This window comes from Entelurus aequoreus, linkage group LG14, assembly GCF_033978785.1.
Source record: "Entelurus aequoreus isolate RoL-2023_Sb linkage group LG14, RoL_Eaeq_v1.1, whole genome shotgun sequence".
Taxonomy (NCBI): domain Eukaryota; kingdom Metazoa; phylum Chordata; class Actinopteri; order Syngnathiformes; family Syngnathidae; genus Entelurus; species Entelurus aequoreus.
In genome coordinates this window covers 17,377,970-17,401,161 of record NC_084744.1, presented here as the reverse complement: position 1 = coordinate 17,401,161, position 23,192 = coordinate 17,377,970, and positions in this window count along the sequence as shown.

Below are 23,192 nucleotides of genomic sequence, written 5' to 3'. Positions count from 1 at the left end.
GCCAGCAACCTGATGGTTCCTGGTTCAATCCCCACCTTCTACCATCCTAGGCACGTCCGTTGTGTCCTTGAGCAATACACTTCACCCTTGCTCCTGATGGGTCCTGGTTAGCGCCTTGCATGGCAGCTCCCACCATCAGTGTGTGAATGTGTGTGTGAATGGGTGAATTTGGAAATAGTGTCAAAGCGCTTTGAGTTTCTTAAAAAATTTTTTTATAAAAGCGCTATACAAGAATAACCCATTTACCATTGCAAGAAATATTATATTATCCATATTATATTATGTCAAAATTCAAATAAATACTTAAATATCTGCTTAACTTATGGTTTCAAAGCAAGTTATCCATCAAATTGTACACTATAAAAATTACCCATTTAGGGAGTTTTTTGGAAAAAAAAACAACCAGTTTGTTTTTTACAGTAAAATTCTGTCGACTGAGCTGTCAGGTTTTTTTGTTGTTTTTTTTTAACTGTAAAATCCATGTTTGATGATTTTATGGTACCACATTTTATTATGGTAAAAAAAACTGGGATCTGAGTTGCCAATGTAAAATTAAACAGCGGTACTGTATTTCTATTTGTAAAAATAATAATAATTAAAAAAAGGTGCCAGTTTTTTTCTGTAAAAAACACTGGCAAAATCGGCAGATTTTTTTTACTCTGTGTTTAAAAAAATGTAAATATTTAAATTCATAGGCAAATTCGTAAATTATTTACTGTTACAAGTGGCCCTCTAATGGCAGCCTTGTCTGCGGTGTGGCCCTCAATGAAAACACGTTTGACACCCCCGGTCTGGTGGGACAGGCCAAAGTGAAGTTGGACAAAATGCAGTCCTTTATAAATTATTCAACGTTTCACTCTGGCCCGGTTACAAATGCGTCACGGACCGGTACCGGTCCCCGACCGGTGGTTGAGGACCACTGGTCTAAGGTACAGCTGGACAACACTGGCATACCAAATCTCCAGACCTTTGACCAAAAACCAAGAAGAAACTGCGCCATGGATGCATGACAAAATGCACCCTGCTGTGTATGTTGCACATAAACACATCCATAAGGGAATCATTGCTTGTCAGCATGTGGGGATGAAGTCTTTTAGCATGTTTAATCTCGCAGCCTGTTAGTTCCTCGAACCATCTCCGTCACCTTGAAGCGTCCATGTGACCCTCCCTGCTCACAACTATGGTGGTGACACCACCATGCCCGAGCGCACATCAGTAAGGCATTTCCGTAGCCTTTTTTTGTTTCTGTGGTCATGGATTTTTTTGTTTTGTCCGACATATTTGTCCAGGATCGAATAAACCGGGACACTTTGTTTTTATCGGTGACTATTATGAGTAGGCTTTAGGGAAGCATTTTTCTTCAGGATTTACGAGGTCAATCGTAAAAAAAATAAAAAAAATAAAGGTTTTATTTTCTATTTTGTGGTCAGATCCTTTGGAAAAAGACAAGATCCAAGATGCAGGTTTTCATTTAGGAATCAGAAGTGATTTGTTCTACGGCTGGAGAAAGCCTCAAACTGGTCACCAATGAATGCCAGAGGTGGTATCTGGTGGTGTACCTCGTGGAACTGCATCCAAACTGCTCGTAAAGGAGGAATTAGCCTCATAACTTTTGGTATTTGTGATGGCTACAACTGACTTGGTGTTTAATGTTAAAGAAACTTGACGGCCATCCAATGATGTTAAAGCAATCAACCACAATCCAGTAAAGTCAGTCCAGTTGTTCTTAAAATGTCAAATATTGTACCGATGGGACTTTTGGACTCTGCTAACACTAATAGTTTGCTATTAGGTTGTTTTTTTTATACACTATATTGCCAAAAGTATTTGGCCACCCATCCAAATGATGAGAATCCATTGGCCCGGTGTATAAAATCAAGCACTTAGGCATGGAGACTGTTTCGACAAACATTTGTGAAAGAATGGGCCGCTCTCAATGATTTCCAGCGTGGAACTGTCATAGGATGCCACCTGTGCAACAAATCCAGTCGTGAAATTTCCTCACTCCTAAATATTCCAAAGTCAACTTTATTATACGAAAAGTGAAGAGTTTGGGAACAACAGTAACTCAGACACCAAGTGGTAGGCCATGTAAACTGACAGAGAGGGGTCAGCGGATGCTGAAGCGCATAGTGCAAAGACTTTCTGAACATTCAGTTGCTACAGAGCTCCAAACTTCATGTGACCTTCCGATTAGCCCACGTACAGTACGCAGAGAGCTTCATGGAATGGGTTTCCATGGCCGAGCAGCTGCATCTCAGCTATACATCACCAAGTCCAATGCAAAGCGAGGGATGCAGTGGTGTAAAGCACGTCGCCACTGGACTCTAGAGCAGTGGAGAATCATTTTGCAATTCAGTGTGCTGAAAATGATGGAAAGTCCCCCTTTTCCATAGCAACTGACGGTGTGGTCAAAGTTGGAATTGCCACAAAAAACATTTAAGATAGTCAACATTCTACTGCCTGGCGGCTTAAGTGGATAGTGCACCCCCCAACCCAATTTGTCAGGTTTCATGTGTCAGGTAAACCGCGATGAATGGGGCCACATGAGTCCCCCTCCTATTGAATACATTTTTTTGGTAGCGTATTTTTCCGACAATAAGGCACACTTAAAATCCTTAAAATCGACAGTGCCCCTTATAACCTATATAGCCTAATGTACATATTAATTCTGGTTGTGCTTACCGACCTTGAAGCATTTTTATGTGGTGCATGGTGTAATGGTAAGTGTGATTAGTAGATGGCAGTCACACATAAGAGACACATGTGGATTGCAAGTTGACCGATGCCTCTTCAATAAATGACGCGAGCAAGTACCTGTAAGCAAGCAACACCAAAACGTTGATGTTTCATTGAGAATATAGAACATTACACACAGCGCTCAAAAATTTGTCAAAGTTTTAGTAAGACATTGGTTAGCTGCGAAGCTTCACCGCTTGATGGAACACGGAGCATTGCGGCTACCATAGTCAGACGTAATGTGCTTCAACATACGGTTAATGTTTTGGTGTATGTGTATAAGGACCCCCAAAATTGGCACCTACAAGGAGATAAATTATCTGGTGTTTTGTTTTGCAAGATTATGCAAAATCAAGTTTTTTTTAACCTATTGGTACCCGCTGATGTGTATTTGGGATCTGCATCAAATTTGTGCACGTCCGCCATTGTAGTCTGCACCGTAGTCAATAAACTTTTTCTCTATCCTCTTGTTGTTGGGCATTCATCCTCCATTGTTGCCATTTCTAATACAAAAGCAGCGTACAGTTCTAACTTATATCTGTCAGTAGACTCGCGATGGAAGCGCTACAAACTACAACAAAAGATGACGAGGATAAGACTCTGTCAAAGTGGAGCCCTTTAAATAATACCGCTCACAAAATGGTGCAACTTGAAGAGATGATCTGTAAAACATAATCCATGCAACATTTTGACCAAATAACCATCATCACATATGTAGACCACAAGGAAGTGTTTTAAATGTAGTAAAACAAAAATGCACCCTATAATCCGATGTGCCGTTTGTATGAAAATAGATCTGAATAGACCCGCTCATGTGCATTGCGCCCTATAATCTGGTGCGCCCTACGGTCCGAAAAATAATCGATTAGTTTGTTTGATGAACCACATACTCGGTTAAAACATGCGCTATAGCGGCAAAAGTGTATTTTAGGGAAAATAGTTGAAATAAATAAGGATTTTTCTGCTTGCCATAACCTTTATTATTTTGTGAACAAGTGCACCTCGTTAACATTGAAATGACACTTTTAACATAGTTGTACTTTTTTGTAAAAAGAATAAAACTCCACTGGGGATGTCACGATATGAACATTTGTTAACACGGTTATTGTGACTAAAATGATCACGGTTAGCATTATCATTATTGTTTTAATTGTCCTTTAAAAAATGTCTCATAATGAAATCTTTTAACCATGTTTTATGAAAAAAACAACACATTCAGAATGTATGTATGTACCTCAAATAAAACATTAAACATGAATATGAAATCAAGATAATTATGAAAAACAAAGTAAAATGGCAGAAACAAAATAATATATATTAAACATAAAATAAAGGTGGATATTGTGCAAGATGGCACCCTAAGGACATAAGACGTAACTACCGTATTTCCCGGACTATAAGGTGCACTTAAAATCCTTTTTTTTCCTCAAAACTCGACAGTGCGCCTTATAACCCGTTGCGCCTAATGTAAGGAATATGTTTGGTTGAGCTAACTCACCTCGAAGCTATGTTATTTGGTACATGGTGTAATGATAAGTGTGACCAGTAGATGGCAGTCAAACATAAGAGATAAGTGTAGACAGCACTATGATGGCAAAATGTCTCAAGTAAACAACACCAACATTTAAAATTTAAAACACACAGCGCTCAAAAATCTATTAAAATGTTTTAGTACGACTTTGGTACTAACATTTTACATTTTAAACACACAGCGCTCAAAAATCTATCAAAATATTTTAGTACGACTTTGGTAAGCTATGAAGCCGCACCGCTTGATGGATTGTCGGTGCATTAAACATACAAGTATTATTATGGTGTGTGTATAAGGTAAAACATATTATCTGGTGTTTTGTTTTGCAATATTATGCAAAAGCAACTTTTCTTACCTTCTGGTAGCTGCCGATCTGTATTTGGGATCTGTAGAAGTCCTTGAGTCGATAAACTTCTTCTTTTTCTTTATCTTATTGTTATGTGACATTCATCCTCCACTGTTGCCATTTCTAATATAAAGTAGTGTAAAGTTCTTACTTGCATCTGTCAGTAAACTCGCCATGAAAGCGCTAAAACATACCGGTGTAGTGAGTCCAAATTATTCACCCAAGGAACTTTAGTTATTAGAGTTCCGGTTGGACGGTTTTTCACGGGTTGTTTCCGGATGAGGTGATACTGCTCCTTTATTGATTGAAGTAAAGTCTGAATGTCATTAAAACAGTTAGCTCCATCTTTGAACACTTCTTCCACTCCCGTCCTTGCACGCTACACCGCTACAACAAAGATGACGGGAAGAAGACGCTGCCTAAGGTGAGCCACGTAAATAAGACCGCTCACAAAACGGTGCATCCGGAAGCGACTGTCACAAAGCGGCTTGAAGATGATCTGTAAAACATAATCTATGCAACAGTTTGACCAAAGAACCACCATTACATGTTATGTAGACCACAAGGAAGTGTTTTACATTTAGAAAAAACAAATAATTATAATACTTCTTTAATGCGCCCTATAATACGGTGCGCCTAATATATGAAGAAAAAAAAAAAATAGACCATTCATCGGCAGTGCGCCTTATAATCCGGTCCACCCATATAGATAAAAATAGTGTTCATAAATGGTGGGGGTGGGAGGAGTCTCTGCAGATTTTCTGAGCCCTGGTCAGGCGGCGGCTTTTTCCTGGACAGGAGGAAGAGGAGTCCTGATGATCTTTTCCGCCGTCCTCACCACTCTCTGCCGTGCAGGATTAGGAATACTAATTAGATTTTGGCATCTTTCGGTTCACCATCTGGTATTTTTTCCAAGGATTCGTTACTATTGGGAAGATAGCGTCTGGAATAAACCTGCACTTTTCTAGATCTCTGTAAAACGTGGTAATACTTTGGATGTTTGGAGCGAATTAATTGGATTCAGATCATTTTAATGGGATAAAAACTATTTTTTTGTTTTGGAACGGATTACTAACAAAAACCAAGGCATAACTGGATTTTTCCGTTTTCCGAATACAACTGAATAATCCTTATTTAACATTTTTCCGGGATATTCTGGAAATATAATCCACCAAACAATCTGTTCATGGTTTTTTTAAGGGGTTAATTTGACAAAATCAGCAGGAGATGAAATGTTGTACTGTACCCTTTTAATCAGTGTCATTCAGAGACAACACAGATCTTTTCTAGAGTTTTCATATCAACTCTCCATGCCAAGCAGGGAATTATGCTATATTGTGCTCTGACAGAGCAATGGATGGGGGAACAGTGCAGGGAACAGTAGTTTTACCACATAGAGTGCGTACTTGTACATCAATATTCATTTGACATGTACATCAACGCACATTTGAACATATGCTTTGCAACAAGCAAAGTAAAACATTTATCTTCATCCTGTTTTGGGCTCTCTCCACCAGGAATGTGCTGGCTGCACGGCTGCAGACCTCACCAGTTCAAACATGACAAATCACTCGCAAGAAAAAAAAAAAGGAAGAAAAAAGTGCAACGATCGCACGGCAAACACACCAGAGAGTTTTTATTATTATTATTTGATTGTTGTGCCGTCTCCAGGACTCCTCCAGAAAACTCACACACTTGCTCGGTGATGTCCATCATTCACCAAAGTGTTTGTGGAAAGAAAGATGAGTTATCCGCGTAGAAAAACTCCATCTTTTTATTTTCCTAGAGTGGGCTGCGACCCAGGTTGTGTCGATGTTGTTTGGCTTAAAATGAGCACTGAGGTTGTTTTTTTTTTTTTGCTTCACTTTTCCTTGCACTTATCTTGTTCAGGGTCACTGGGAAGATGGAGCCTATCCCAGTTGACGTTTAGGTAAGAGGCGGGCTACTCCCAGGACCGATTACCTGTTAAAGGGCTGACACTAGAGGAAGACACCTATCAATCAATTTTTCTATTCTGTTTATCTTCTGCTGGATCACAGGGAAGCTGGAGCCTATCCCAGTTGACTTTTAGGTAAGAGGCGGGCTACTCCCAGGACCGATTACCTGTCAAAGGGCTGACACTAGAGGAAGACACCTATCAATCAATTTTTCTATTCTGTTTATCTTCTGCTGGATCACAGGGAAGCTGGAGCCTATCCCAGTTGACCTTTATGTAAGAGGCGGGCTACTCTCAAGACTGATTAGCTGTCGAACAGCTGACAATAGAGGAAGACACCTATCAATCAATGTTTTATTCTGTTTATTTTCTGCTGCATCACAGGGAAGCTGGAGCCTATCCCAGTTGACGTTTAGGTAAGAGGCGGGTTACTCCCAAGAGTAGTTACCTGTCAATTAAAATTCTGAGACTAGAGTAAGACAACAATCTACCAGTTTTCTATTATGTTTATCTTCTGCTGGATCACAGGGAAGCTGGAGCCTATCCCAGTTGACCTTTATGTAAGAGGCGGGCTACTCTCAAGACTGATTAGCTGTCAAACAGCTGACAATAGAGGAAGACACCTATCAATCAATGTTTTATTCTGTTTATTTTCTGCTGCATCACAGGGAAGCTGGAGCCTATCCCAGTTGACGTTTAGGTAAGAGGCGGGTTACTCCCAAGAGTAGTTACCTGTCAATTAAAATTCTGAGACTAGAGTAAGACAACAATCTACCAGTTTTCTATTATGTTTATCTTCTGCTGGATCACAGGGAAGCTGGAGCCTATCCCAGTTGACTTTTAAGTAAGAGGTGGGCTACTCTCAGGACTGATTAGCTGTCAAACGGCTGACCCTAGAGGACGACACCTATCTATCAATGTTTTATTCTGTTGATCTTCTGCTGCATCACAGGGAAGCTGGAGCCTATCCCAGTTGACGTTTAGGTAAGAAGCGGGTTACTCCCAAGAGTAGTTACCTGTCAATCACAATTAGGGCTAGATGTAAGGCAACTATCCACCAGTTTTCTATTATGTTTATCTTCTGCTTGATCACAGGGAAGCTGGAGCCGATCCCGGTTGAAGTTTAGGTTAGAGGCGGGCTACACCCAAGACTGATTATATGTTAATCACAGTGCTGACATTAGAGGAACACAACTATCCACCAATTTTATAGTGTTTATCTTTTCCTCGATCCCATGAAAACTGGAGCCTATCCCAGTTGACGTTTAGGTAAGAGGCGGGTTACTCCCAAGACTAGTTACCTGTCAATCAAAATTCTGAGGCTAGAGTAAGACAATTATCTACCAGTTTTCTATTCTGTTTATCCTCTGCTGGATCACAGGGAAGCTGGAGCCTATCCCAGTTGAAGTTTAGGTAAGAAGCGGGTTACTCCCAAGAGTAGTTACCTGTCAATCAAAATTCTGAGGCTAGAGTAAGACAACTATCTCCCAGTTTTCTATTATGTTTATCTTCTGCTGGATCACAAGGAAGCTGGAGCCTATCCCAGTTGAAGATTAGGTTAGAGGCGGGCTACACCCAAGACTGATTACCTGTTAATCACAGTGCTGACATTAGAGGAACACAACTGTCCAACAATTTCCCAGTGTTTTTATCTTTTGCTTGATCACATGAAAACTGGAGCCTATCCAAGTTGACGTTTTGGTAAGAGGCAGGTTACTCCCAAGACTAATTACCTGTCGATCAAAATTATAAGACTAGAGTAAGACAACTATCTACCGGTTTTCTATTCTGTTTATCTTCTGCTGTATCGCAGGGCAGCTGGAGCCTATCCTGGTTGAAGTTTAGGTAAGAGGCGGGCTACACCCAAGACTGACTATATGTTCATCACAGTGCTGACATTAGAGGAACACAACTATCCACCAATGTTCTAGTGTGTTTATCTTTTGCTTGATCCCAGGAAAACTGGAGCCTATCCCAGTTGACGTTTAGATAAGAGGCGGGTTGCTCCCAAGAGTAATTACCTGTCAATCAAAATTCTGAGGCTAGAGTAAGACAACTATCTACCGGTTTTCTATCCTGTTTACCTTCTGCTGGCTCACAGGGAAGCTGGAGCCTATCCCAGTTGACGTTTAGGTAAGAGACAGGTTACTCCCAAGACTAGTTACCTGGCAATCAAAATTCTGAGGCTAGAGTAAGACAACTATCTACCGGTTTTCTATTCTGTTTATCTTCTGCTGTATCGCAGGGCAGCTGGAGCCTATCCTGGTTGAAGTTTAGGTAAGAAGCGGGCTACACCCAAGACTGTTTACCTGTTAATCACAGTGCTGACATTAGAGGAAAACAACTGTCCACCAATTTTCCAGTGTGTTTCTTTTGTTTGATCACATGGAAATTGGAGCCTATCCCAGTTGACATTAAGGTAAGAGGCAAGTTACTCCCAAGACTAGTTACCTGTCTATCAAAATTCTGAGGCTAGAGTAAGACAACTATCTTCCGGTTTTCTATTCTGTTTACCTTCTGCTGGCTCACAGGGAAGCTGGAGCCTATCCCAGTTGACGTTTAGGTAAGAGACAGGTTACTCCCAAGACTAGTTACCTGGCAATCAAAATTCTGAGGCTAGAGTAAGACAACTATCTACCGGTTTTCTATTCTGTTTATCTTCTGCTAGATCACTGGGAAGCTGAAGCCTATCCCAGTTGACATTTAGGTAAGAGGCGGGTTACTCCCAAGAGTAGTTACCTGTCAATCAAAATCATGAGGCTAGAGTAAGACAACTATCTACCGGTTTTCTATTTTGTTTACCTTCTGCGGGTTCACAGGTAAGCTGGAGCCTATCCCAGTTGACGTTTAGGTAAGAGGCGGGCTATACCCAAGACTGACTATATGTTCATCACAGTGCTAACATTAGAGGAACTCAACTATCCACCAATGTTCTAGTGTGTTTATCTTTTGCTTGATCCTATGAAAACTGGAGCCTATCCCAGTTGTCGTTTAGGTAAGAAGCGGGTTACTCCCAAGAATAGTTACCTGTCAATCAAAATTCTGAGGCTAGAGTAAAACAACTATCTACCGGTTTTCTATTCTGTTTACCTTCTGCTGGCTCACAGGGAAGCTGGAGCCTATCCCAGTTGACGTTTAGGTAAGAGGCAGGTTACTCCCAAGACTAGTTACCTGGCAATCAAAATTCTGAGGCTAGAGTGAGAAAACTATCTACCAGTTTACCACAGCTTATCTGAAAGTCCACTGGGATAGTTTCCAGCGCTCCCTGTGACCCTGCAAAGGGTAGAAAATTGAGGGATAGTTGTCTGTTTCTCGTGTTAGCACTCTAAATGATGTGTGATCAGTCCAAGGTTCAACCTAAGGTCAACTGTGATAGGCTCTGGCCTTTTTGTAACTAAATATGTTGTTTCATTGTTGGTGATTGAGTGCTTGGTAGATGACTGCTGCAGGCCCGCTGTGATTGACACCTTTCAAGTGGGATTTTGAAGGCGCAGAAGCCAAAGGCAACACTGCAGTCTTGGATGCATGTTTCAAATGAAGTGGAATTACACTGATCCTCTCTGAGAGGCGGCGGGGTGGAACCCGCACGAAATAGAGACATACTTCCACGTTCGCTGTCAGTCACGCCTCCGCTGCTCTTTATTTACCGAAAGAGTGAGCTGATGGGAAATCTGTCTTTTCGTTTCAAAGCACGCGAGCCCGTCCTCGGAAGCCGGGCGCACTCGGTGAGGTGGAGCGGGAACGCGGGCGGGATGGCGGCTGCAGCGTTAATTTACTGTAATGAGAAGCAGACAAGACGCCGTTGTTTTCAACCCTGCAGGCTACGGAGGCATGAATATGTAAATGGGGGCGGGACTTCCTCCCAACATCAATCAAAGTCGCCCTCTTATTTATTCAATTACTGCAGTCGATTTAACGTGAGCTGTTTGAATAATAGTTCAGATTTTGGCGCGGCATGACAAGATTCCAAGCATGTGGACAAATAAACACACCAAGGCCGAGGAAAATACGGAACATTATTCCTAGTGACCTAATCAAATCCCTCTGTCTTGGCACTTTAATTTTAATATTCATATTTAATAATATTCTGTCAGGGCCTCTTTTCATCTTTGAAAGGCCAAAACTGGACCGGATGACTGCGGTACTATTTAGAAAACCATTAGCCGGCTTCACACTAAAGTTACAGAAACAATTGTTTTGGCAGTACTTTCTTAAAACAGCAAAGCGCTCTGTCACATACACAATGATCTTTGGACGAGGTCGGGGGTCAGCAACCACATGCGGCTCTTTAGCGCCGCCCTAGTGGCTCCCTGGACCTCTTTCAGAGATGTGTGAAAATGGAAACCCTTGAACTCATCGTAGTTTGTTTACATGTACAACTTTCTCCGATGCTGCCACAGAAAGACGTGTTTTATGCCACTCCTTCTTTGTGTCGTTTTGTCCACCAAACGTTTTATGCTGTGCGTGAATGCACAAAAGTGAGCTTTGTTGATTTAATTGATTTGGTCAATCCATGACTGCAGGCTAAGCAATGCTAACTTGCTATTTAGGCTAACTGCATGTACACAGTGCATCATTATGCCTCGTTTGTAGCTATATTTGAGCTCATTTAATTTCCTTCACTTATGTCTTCTGTGTATTTAATTTATAGTTGCATGTCTCATGACACATTATCTGTATGAGATATTGGCTGCATTTCTCATTGTTTGTGTGCCATGTTGTTCCAGACCACAGCAAACGATACCCAGCTTGCAAAGATTGTAATAAATCCATTAGAAGAAGACAGCCTGACGTTTCCTTTAACTTGGGACACACACACATCTATACCTTTGGCCATTCTGAGCCAGTAATTTCCAGAAGTTATCTTACACTCTGGGAAGCCTCCATTTTACTAATGATTTCCAATGTTGCAAAAATGTGTAGAATAAAAAATTAAATGCATAATCTCTGTCAACAAAGATTTGCGTCAGTCTTGGATAGTAGGCTAATATAGCTAATAGAGACACTTACATCATGTGTTGCCTTCATTGTAACACTTATGTAAGACTTTTTTAAAGTCATTTTGATAGTAGGCTAATATAGCTAATATAGACACTTACATCATGTGTTGCCTTCATTATAAGACTTATATAAGGCATTTAATTTTTTGCGGCTCCAGACAGATTTTGTTTTTGTATTTTTGGTCCAATATGGCTAAATTGGCCCTAGTGTGTGAATGTTGTCTGTCTATCTGTATTGGCCCTGTGATGAGGTGGCGACTTGTCCAGGGTGTACCCTGCCTTCCGCCCGAATGCAGCTGAGATAGGCTCCAGCACCCCCCGTCACCCCAAAAGGGACAAGCGGTAGAAAATGGATGGATGGATGGATGGATGGCTCTTTCAACATTTTGGGTTGCCGACCACTGGACTAGGTTTTGCAGTAGGCCTTTAAAAATAGCACAACCCACCAGTCACATAGAATATATCTGACCAACGTTTTTGCCATTTGTCCTTAAAAACAGTAATTTTGACTAGTTTTGTTTCCCCTCATTAGTTCTTAAAAAAGAGCAGAGCACTCTTGATGTTTGACTAGAGTTCTTTGCTGCAGATCCCTAAAAACAACAGACCTTTTGACCAGTTTGTCCAGTTCATACTCAAAAACAGCTGAGTACTCCTGTTGTAAAGAGAATATGTTTTTAATGAATATTTAGGCCTACTATGCTACTGCATTTTTGATGTTGGTCATTACGATGGTACTTGGTGAAAAAAAGTTTGAGAACCAAAGATATAGAGGATCTTTTTGCTAGCTTTCACAGTTAATCATCAAAAATAGCAGAACACTCCTGTTACATAGAAGTCCTTTGACTTGTATTTTTCTGTTGGCCCTTAAAACAGCAGATTTTTATATTGTTTAAAAAGATCAGAGTACTCTTATTATAAATTTGCCGGGGGTTTTTGCAGTAAGTCTTTAAAAACAGCAGCATTCTCTTGTCATATACAGGTAGAGGAGTTTTGACAAGTTATTGTAAAAAAAACAACAAAAAAAACAGCAGAATTCCATGGTCATAAAGAGAATATTTTGACGAATTTTTCCAGTTGGTCTTTAAAAACCGCAGCGTGCTCCTGTTCTATAGAGGATCTTTTCACTAGTTATTGCAGTTAATCCGCGAAAACAGCAGAATGCTCCTTTCACATGCAACCCCTGGAAAAAAAAATGTGGAGTCACCTGCAGTCTGGAGGAATTTCATTTAATTTTGTAGACAATTAAACAAAACAGCAACTTTCTAGCTTTAAGAAACACTAAAATGTATCAAGAAAATAAATTGTGGAGGTCAGTAACAGTTTAATTTTGAGAGCAAACAGAATAGAAAATAGGGAATTGCTCAATTCTAAGGGAAAATATGGAATCACCCTGTGCATTTTTATTTACAAAGCTAACACCTGCATCAGATTAAATGTGTTTATTAGTCCTTAGATAACAATGAATGTTCACACTGTGGAGAGCTGTTGCACCAGGTGGACTGACATGAATCAGGGCTCCAACACGAGAGATGTTAAAACAATGAAGGTGATTATAAAACTTCTTCAAGAAGTTCAATCATCACATAAAGTCGCGAAAGATGTAGCTTGTTCACAGTCAGCTGTGTCTGAAATCTAGACCAAGTACAAACAACATGGGAAGGTTGAAAAAAGGCAAGCATGCTGGTAGACCAAGTTAAAACATCAAAGCTGTTATGGGTGTACAGGGGGAAGGAGACGGCACAGACGGGAGGGACGTCGTATTAGCTCCATTTATTTATTTATATATAAAATTATATATACATAAATAATAATATTAATAAACAAGAGTATGGAGTGTGACTAAACCAAACGGGGTGTGTATGTGTGCGACTATGTGTGTGAGTTTAACTGCTGTGTGCGAGACGCGGAAGTCCCGGAGGGGAAAAAGCAGGCTCGAAGGTCCATGAGACAGGCAGGTATTCGGGGGCGATAGCGAGGCATCAGAGTCTGTGTCCAGGCGAGAGGTCGAGATCCAAGAAGGCAAGGGAAAATCCACAGGGGGTCCAGGGAGACGAGGCACACAGCTCGGCGACAAGGAAGGGCGACAGGAGGTGTACTGAACAGGTAGCTATGTTCTGGCCCCGGATAGCAGGTTGAGCTGGCTTATGAAGGCAGGTCTCATCATCAGCTTCAGGTGTGTTGATTGCCGGTGAATGATTGCAGCTGCTTGCTGCAGCCGGACTGACACGCGCCTGGCGCGCTCCCGTAGGTGAGCCCAGCGCTGCGCCCAGGCCGTGACAAAAGCGTCGAGACAAAAACCTTAAACATGTCTTAAAAACAGAAAATGAACAGCGCAACAAATGAAAAAGAAATGGGCAGAAACTGGAGTCCCCGTCTGTGACAGAACTGTAAGAAACCACCTAAAGAAAATGGGATAAAAGCCGTTATTCACATTTTGGACACTTTTCTTATTTCATCAGTCGAAAGGATGTTTGGAGATGATGACATTATTTTCAAGATGATAATGCATCTTGCTTAGACCTGCTCAGAGGCCTTGTGGTTAGATTGTCGGCCCTGAGACTGGAAAGTCGTGAGTTCAAACCCTGGTTGAGTCATACCAAAGACTATGAAAATGGGACCCATTACCTCCCTGTTTGGCACTCAGCATTAAGGGTTGGAATTGGGGATTAAATCACCAAATGATTCCCGAGCGCGGCCACCGCTGCTGCTCACTGCTCCCCTCACCTCCCAGGGGGTGAACAAGGGGATGGGTCAAATGCAGAGGAGGATTTAACCACACCTAGTGTGTGTGTGACAATCGTTGGGACTTTAACTTTAACTTTAACTTTGCTATGGAGCAAAAACTGTAAACACATTTCTTGAATGTCCATCCATCCATCAATTTTCTACCGCTTATTCCCTTTTGGGGTGGCGGGGGACGCTGGAGCCTATCTCAACTACAATCGGGCGGAAGGCGGGGTACACCCTGGACAAGTCGCCACCTCATCGCAGGGCCAACACAGATAGACAGACAACATTCACTCTCACATCCACACACAAGGGCCAATTTAGTGTTGCCAATCAACTTATCCCCAGGTGCATGTTTTTGGAAGTGGGAGGAAGCCGGAGTACCCGGAGGAAACCCACGCAGTCACGGGGAGGACATGCAAACTCCACACAGAAAGATCCCGAGCCCGGGATTGAACCCAAGACTACTCAAGATCTTCGTATTGTGAGGCAGATGCACTAACCCCTTTGCCACCGTGCTGCCCTTCTTGAATGTCATAGCCTGCAAATAGTCAGGATATCAAACCAATTAAAAATCTGTGGTGGAAACTGAAGAAAATGGTTCATGACAAGACTCCAAAAAAGCAGGATTTTTTGGAATTCATTTTTGATGATTCCATAATTTTTTTTTTCCTCAAAACTGAATGACTTACTTTGCTTAATATATGAAACAGGAAACCGTTACTGACTACCACAATGTATTTTCTTTATTTCTTTTAATGATCCTTAAGGCCAGAAAAACAGACAAGTTTTTGCAAATGATCCTCAAAAACAGCAGAACTTGCCTTTCAGATAGAGCAGGGGTGTCAAACTCATTTTAGCTCAGGGGCCGCATGAAGGAAAGTCTGTGCACACGCGGGCCGGACTATTACAATCATGGCATTAAAACTAAAAAAAAAAAGACAACTTCAGATTGTTTTCTTTTTTTTTACTTTGGCCAAAAATAGAACAAACACATTCTCAAAATATTACAATGAAAATATAGAAAAAACCACCGGCAGCGGTAAAGGGGTGTCAAACTAGTTTTAGCTCAGGGGCCGCATGGAGGAAAATGTATTCCCAAGTGGGCCGGAATGGTAAAATCATGGCATGACAACTTAAAAACAAAGACAACTTCAGGTTGTTTTCTTTGTTTTACTTCGGCCAAAAATATACCAAGCACATTCTGAAAACGTACCAATCACAAATAATCCTCTGGACAAAACACTTCTAGTTTGTTGAAAATTCTGAAGAAATTGGTGCACTTTCAAAAACACAATGTCTGTGTGTCTACAAAGCCAGGATTAAACTTTAAGTCACAGTCTTTCTGGGATTGAACAAAAACACAACATGTAAACGTATAGGTATCAAATATCTCCTTTGTCATGTCCATGTATCAATCCAGTGCTAACTCAACAAACCGTAAGAAACAGAGGTCAAAACTATTCAAAAGGGTTAAGTTCACTTTTCTCGTGTTCGACAGACATTTTGGGGCAACGAAGGTGCCAAATGACGATGTGTTCAAAGCAGAAGACGTAAAACGGCAGGTTTTAAGTTCATGTGGGTCGAGGAGGAGGAGCCGCAGTCCCCCTTTACTGTGAACCTCTTGCTTGGCCCCGGTATATACCGTTTGCTTGCCTAACAGAATTGTTATTGTGACATCCAGTGGACATATTTAGAACAGCAGTTTATTTCGTTCCAAAAAAAAAGCAGCTCATTCTTATACTTGGCAAACTCATCACTTGGGCTGGAAAAAACCTGTTTGCCGGCCTGATGCGGCCCACGGGCCGTACGTTTGACACCCCTGGTTTAGATCCACGAAGGAAAGAAGAAAGTGAATGAATGTTTATTACTGAATACATTTGCATATGCATAAACATTTGTTTTCTTTTGTATTATTTTTTTTAATGAATTAAGTAACGTTTATGACAACCTTTTTCCAAAACACAATATAGAATGTGAGATATAACAGAATAATGCAGACATTCAGCATTTGTTTTCAAAACGGTTAAAAAAAAAGTGGGACCCCAAAAATTGACTGTGGGACCCATGAATTGATTAACGTGGACCCCGACTTAAACAAGTTGAAAAACTTATTCGGGTGTTACTGTTTAGTGGTTAATTGTACGGAATATGTACTGTACTGTGCAATCTACTAATAAAAGTTTCAATCAATCAAAAACCCCATTTTTATGACTTGATGGTGTCCCTGGAACCCCATTTTGAAAATTCCTAGCGCCAACACTGATGGAGTTTTGGTGCATGCAAAACAGCAGAGGCAGCTGTGGCCTGCGGACCGGTTCTATCCATCCATCCATCCATCCATTTTCTACCGCTTGTCTCTTTCACGGTTACGGGGGGTGCTGGAGCCTATTTAAGCTGCATACGGGCGGAAGGCGGGGTACACCCTGGACAAGTCGCCACCTGATCGCAGGGCCAACACAGATAGACAGACTATTACTAATCAAATATGATCCCGTGATAGATTATTCATCCGGCCCGCGGGCCTTGACTTTGACACACCTTGTATAGAGAATATTTTGACTATAATTTTTTGCTGTTGATCCCTAAAACAGCAGCTATGACTGTTTTCCAGTAGTTCTTTAAGAACAGCAGATTACTCCTGTTATTAAAGTTAAAAAAGTTAAAGTACCAATGATAGTCACACACACACTAGGTGTGACGAAATTATTCTCTGCATTTGACCCATCACCCTTGATCACCCCCTGGGAGGTGAGGGGAGCAGTGAGGAGCAGTGAGGAGCAGTGAGCAGCAGAGGTGGCCGCGCCTGGGAATCATTTTTGGTGATATAACCCCCAATTCCAACCCTTGATGCTGAGTGCCAAGCAGGGATGTAATGGGTCCCATTTTTATAGTCTTTGGTGTGACTCGGCCGGGGTTTGAACTCACAACCTACCGATCTCAGGACGGACCCTTTATACAGAATGTTTGACTTAAAGGCCTACTGAAACCCACTACTACCGACCACGCAGTCTGATAGTTTATATATCAATGATGAAATCTTAACATTGCAACACATGCCAATACGGCCGGGTTAGATTAGTAAAGTGCAATTTTAAATTTCACGCGAAATATCCCGCTGAAAACGTCTCGGTATGATGAAGTTTGCGCGTGACGTCACGGATTGTAGCGGACATTTTGGTGCACCATTGTGGCCAGCTATTAAGTCGTCTGTTTTCATCGCAAAATTCCACAGTATTCTGGACATCTGTGTTGGTGAATCTTTTGCAATTTGTTTAATGAACAATGGAGATAGCAAAGAAGAAAGTTGTAGGTGGGAAGCGGTGTATTAGTGGCCGGCTGCAGCAACACAAACACGAAGCCGGTGTTTCATTGTTTACATTCCCGAACGATGACAGTCAAGCTTTACCATTGGCCTGGGACAACAGAGACTATTACCAGGAGGACTTTGAGTTGGATACGGGGTACCGTGAGTACGCAGCTGCGGCTTCCAAACATTTGATCGCTTGCCCGTACGTGCGTGCCGCTATGTGCATGTCACGTACGTAACTTTGGGGAAATATATGTGCTGTATGAACTTTGCGGAAATGAACAGTACTTTGGGCTGTGGGATTGAGTGTGTTGTGCGGGTGTTTGATTTGTATTGGCGGGTTATATGGACGGGAGGGGGGAGGTGTTTGTTATGCGGGATTAATTTGTGGCATATTAAATATAAGCCTGGTTGTGTTGTGGCTAATAGAGTATATATATGTCTTGTGTTTATTTACTGTTTTAGTCATTCCCAGCTGAATATCAGGTCCCACCCGCCTCTCACAGCATCTTCCCTATCTGAATCGCTTCCACTGCCCTCTAGTGCTTCACTCTCACTTTCCTCATCCACGAATCTTTCATCCTCGCTCAAATTAATAGGGAAATTGTCGCTTTCTCGGTCCGAATCGCTCTCGCTGCTTGTGGCCATGATTGTAAACAATGTGCAGATGTGAGGAGCTCCACAACCTGTGACGTCATGCTACTTCCGGTACAGGCAAGGCTTTTTTATCAGCGACCAAAAGTTGCGAACTTCATCGTCAATGTTCTCTACTAAATCCTTTCAGCAAAAATATGGCAATATCGCGAAATGATCAAGTATGACACATAGAATGGATCTGCTATCCCCGTTTAAATAAGAAAATCTAATTTCATTAGGCCTTTAAGTTTATGCACTAGGTCCTTAAAAACACACAGTCTGACAGGAGCATTTTGAGTAGTTGTTTTTTTTGCCATTGGTCTTTTAAAAACCGCAGAACGCACCTGTCTAATAGAAAACATTAATGTTTTAAAGGCCCTACAACAAAAAGCATTGGAGTTTCCCTGTCATACAGAGGATGTCAGACTAGAGTCTAAATCCAACACCATATATGTACACAGCATGTTTTTTAAGCAGCACGAGTGTTTGACACTAACCTATGTGCTGCAGCGAACATAAACCAGACGCATCAGACTAGAGTGCTATTCTTGGCCGTCCACGCAGGTCAGCGCTGAAAAATAAATCAAGCAGCAGTTGTTAGTTAATGCAGTGATTGCTTTTTGATTTGTGGATCGTGGCTTCCTGTTCATATTTTCACAGAAGATAGTGGGTTTCTCTATAAAAGACACTATTTTGGCTGATGCTGCACACCTGTGGTTGTCCTCCTCTCTTTGTTTTCGTGTCATGCTGCTAACCTACAAACAAAACAACCTTAATTTGTTTATAAGGCCTGCTGTTGTTTGTTTAATGTGTTTATTAGCTGTGGTTGTATGACTTTATTTGCATTCCAGAAGCTGCCACAGCACTCCTGGCGACGCTGTTGAAATATTCATGTACAGTTTGGCACCCTGATTAGAAAGTAACACGGTTCTTCACTTTTTGTTGCATGCATTAATTATCCAAGAGCCGTCAAAGAAAGATCCAGCAGACAGTAAAATGTAAAAAAAAAAAAAAAAAAAAGTAAACATGATGGGTCAATACATTTATTTTGAATAAATATACAAAATGGTGATTTTTATTGACATACTTTACTGGAAACTTGAGCGCGAATAACACAAATTATTCACAAAGTATTTAATTCATGCAAATTTAACCGATCCCAGGGAATTACGTGCAGCCTCGCAACTTTGTCCAATGCATGCAACTTTATCGCAAACTTAGGCAAATCAGTGTCATTTTTTACCAATAAAACATGCATGTCAACGGTCTAATCAAAACGTATGTTTGATTTTTGTGTGGACGAAGCAGGACGTGCAACATGTACCAATATACACTATATTGCCAAAAGTATTTGGCCACCCATCCAAATGATCAGAATCAGGTGTCCTAATCACTTAAGCACTCAAGCACTTAGGCATGGAGACTGTTTCTACAAACATTTGTGAAAGAATGGGCCGCTCTCAGGAGCTCAGTGATTTCCAGCGTGGAACTGTCATAGGATGCCACCTGTGCAACAAATCCAGTCGTGAAATTTCCTCGCTCCTAAATATTCCAAAGTCAACTGTCGGCTTTATTATAAGAAAATGGAAGAGTTTGGGAACAACAGCAACTCAGCCACGTAAACTGACAGAGAGGGGTCAGCGGATGCTGAAGTGCATAGTGCAAAGAGGTTGCCGACTTTCTGCACAGTCAGCTGCTACAGAGCTCCAAACTTCATGTGACCTTCCAATTAGCCCACGTACAGTACGTAGAGAGCTTCATGGAATGGGTTTCCATGGCCGTGCAGCTGCGTCTAAGCCATACATCACCAAGTCCAATGCAAAGCGATGGATGCAGTGGTGTAAAGCATGTCGTCACTGGACTCTAGAGCAGTGGAGATGCGTTCTCTGGACTGATGAATCACGCTTTTCCATCTGGCAACCTGATGGACGAGTCTGGGTTTGGAGGTTGCCAGGAGAACGCTAAATTTCAGACTGCATTGTGCCGAGTGTGAAATTTGGTGGAGGAGGAATTATGTTGTGGGGTAGTTTTTCAGGAGTTGGGCTTTGCCCCTTAGTTCCAGTGAAAGGAACTTTGAATGCTCCAGGATACCAAAACATTTTGGACAATTCCATGCTCCCAACCTTGTGGGAACAGTTTGGAGCGGGCCCCTTCTTCTTCCAACATAACTGTGCACCAGTGCACAAAGCAATGTCTATAAAGACATGGATGACAGAGTCTGGTGTGGATGAACTTGACTGGCCTGCACAGGGTCCTGACCTGAACTCGATAGAACACCTTTGGGATGAATTAGAACGGAGACTGAGAGCCAGGCCTTCTCAACCAACATCAGTGTGTGACCTCACCAATGCGCTTTTGGAAGAATGGTGGAAAATTCCTATAAACACACTCCGCAACCTTGTGGACAGCCTTCCCAGAAGAGTTGAAGCTGTAATAGCTGCAAAAGGTGGACTGACATCATATTGAACCCTATGGGTTAGGAATGGTAAGGCACTTCAAGTTCATATTTGAGTCAAGGCAGGTGGCCAAATACTTTTGGCAATATAGTGTATCAACTCTTCATTGATCAAGCGACACAATTGTCGTCCTCCCGCGTATGTCAGGCCCATGGTGTGTTCCATTTGTACTGGGAAGTCAGAATTTGAACTGTAACGCCCTTCCAGGTTGGATTTCCGACTCGGAAAGTCCGAGCATTCTCACCACCACTGAGTTTGCTTCAAAAATGGCTGCTCTGCATGTAAACAAAATCTGCTTCTCTACTATCCGTTAATAGCACTTCGGATTAGTTTTTGTCACAGTAAACCAGCCATATAGAATGTGTTATTGTACGTTTATATATGGTAATGTCACTGTAGTGTAAACATTTATTTCAAGTGGCATTTACACTGTACATCGCTAGCAATACATGTTAGAGATGTTGACGTGTGATGATAATCACTCATCAGCGTTCATTTACTGACAACATTCATTGCTATAGTCTTCAACAGTTCACATATCACCTTAATATGCAGGTTAATGTGTTAAAACTAGGGCTGTCAAACGATTAAAATATTTAATCGCGATTAATTGCGTTGGTAATAGTTAACTCAAAATTAATCACGATTAATTAACAAAATATATAATTTTTTCGTCATTAATAAGTGTACCTTAGACCACTGGTCCCCAACCACCGGGCCGCGGCTGATTGGTACCGGGCCGCACAAGAAATTTAAAAAAATTAAAAATTAAAATAATATACACAATGTTTTTTTATTTTATTAAATCAACATAAAAAACACAATATATACATTATATAGCAATATAGATCAATACAGTCTGCAGGGATACAGTCCGTAAGCACACCTGATAGTATTTCTTTATGAAAAAAATAAAAAATAATAATACCCCCCTCCCCAGGGCCGTGGGACACATTTTCAAGCGTTGACCGGTCCGCAGTTACAAAAAGGTTGGGGACCACTGCCTTAGACAGATAATTTTTAAGTTTTTAATACCATGACTGGACAATTAATTTGCTTTAATGAAATGTTTTTGAACATGTTTTTTGAAACAGCTCAGTACAAAAAGGATATTAACACGTTTTAAAAGAGAATTAAAAAAAAAAAAATCTTGGTTGGTGTCTTACCATAATTGCTATTTTGTAGGAATACAGAATTTGTATTCCTGCTTAAGGAGCACTTGCACTTAGAGGAGAGGATCTACACTTCTATGTTTCGACAGCAGTTTCACGCAGTAATAACACAAAATGTGGATCGTTACGATCACGCTTCGGTTGTCAAAGACGTTGGGTGATAATTTTTCTACATTAATAAATGTTTTTGATATTCTTTCTTTCTTTCTTGAGTTTATTTGGAACATGAACACACTTACAGTATGATACATCACACAAATCTATATCATTTCACTTTACATCATGTCCGAAAAAGAGTAGGAAGAAGCAAAGCTTATTTAATCCTACCCCTTTCCCACTTCAGAGCGTTTACAAATATACAGAATCATTTACTGACCTTTTTATATAATAAAATAACATCTGTGAATTAGTATACACAACAGCTTTGTAATATGTAATGAATTAATTCAGTCATTATTAACATACTGAGATGAAGAATATCTTATTTTCAATAAGGTTGAAAGTATTTCTCATAATTCTTCTTCTTTGTACTTTGTAAGCACAATTATTTTGAACAACCTCTTAAAGTGGATTATATCAGTACATTGTTTAACTTCTTCACTTAATCAATTCCATAATTTAATTCCACATACAGTACATATTCTGTACTTTACATGTTGTACAATTTATAAGGAGTAGTAGTTCATTTTGGACTTGTTAAAAACAAAGCCAAAATAAAAAAGGCAATAATCTTGATAACATTACACTAAGGTACTGAAATAGAAACAAATATTTCCCAATGAAAACACATAAAAAATGAAAACCATTCATAATGGTTAGTTTTTTAATATCCAAAAAGGAGTGGAAATAAGTGAAACTTATTTATTGCCACCCCTCTATTTACTAAATCAAATAACTAGCTTTTTTATCATCATTATTATTATATACAATGATCAATTTACCAGTCATATTACTATACATCATCAATAATCTTTTACCCACTTTACTCTCTTTTCTTTGGCAAAAAAATATAGTACATAAGTACAACATACTATCAGGGGTGCTCATTACATCGATCACGATCTACCAGTCGATCACGATCTACCAGTCGATCACGGAGGGTGTGTCAGTCGATCCCCAGCCAGGCATTAAAAAAATAGTCCAAAAAATGAGCGATCATAAATCTTCACTATGACGTCACTTTCGTCACTTGATTGACATTCACGGCACCCGAGGGTCTTCTGAGATGACGCTGGCTGCTGCCAGCTCATTATTAAGAAAAAATTACCGACAGGAAGGCGAGAAACACTTTTTATTTCAACAGACTCTGGCGCCGTACCTGTCGTCAAAACTCCAAAGA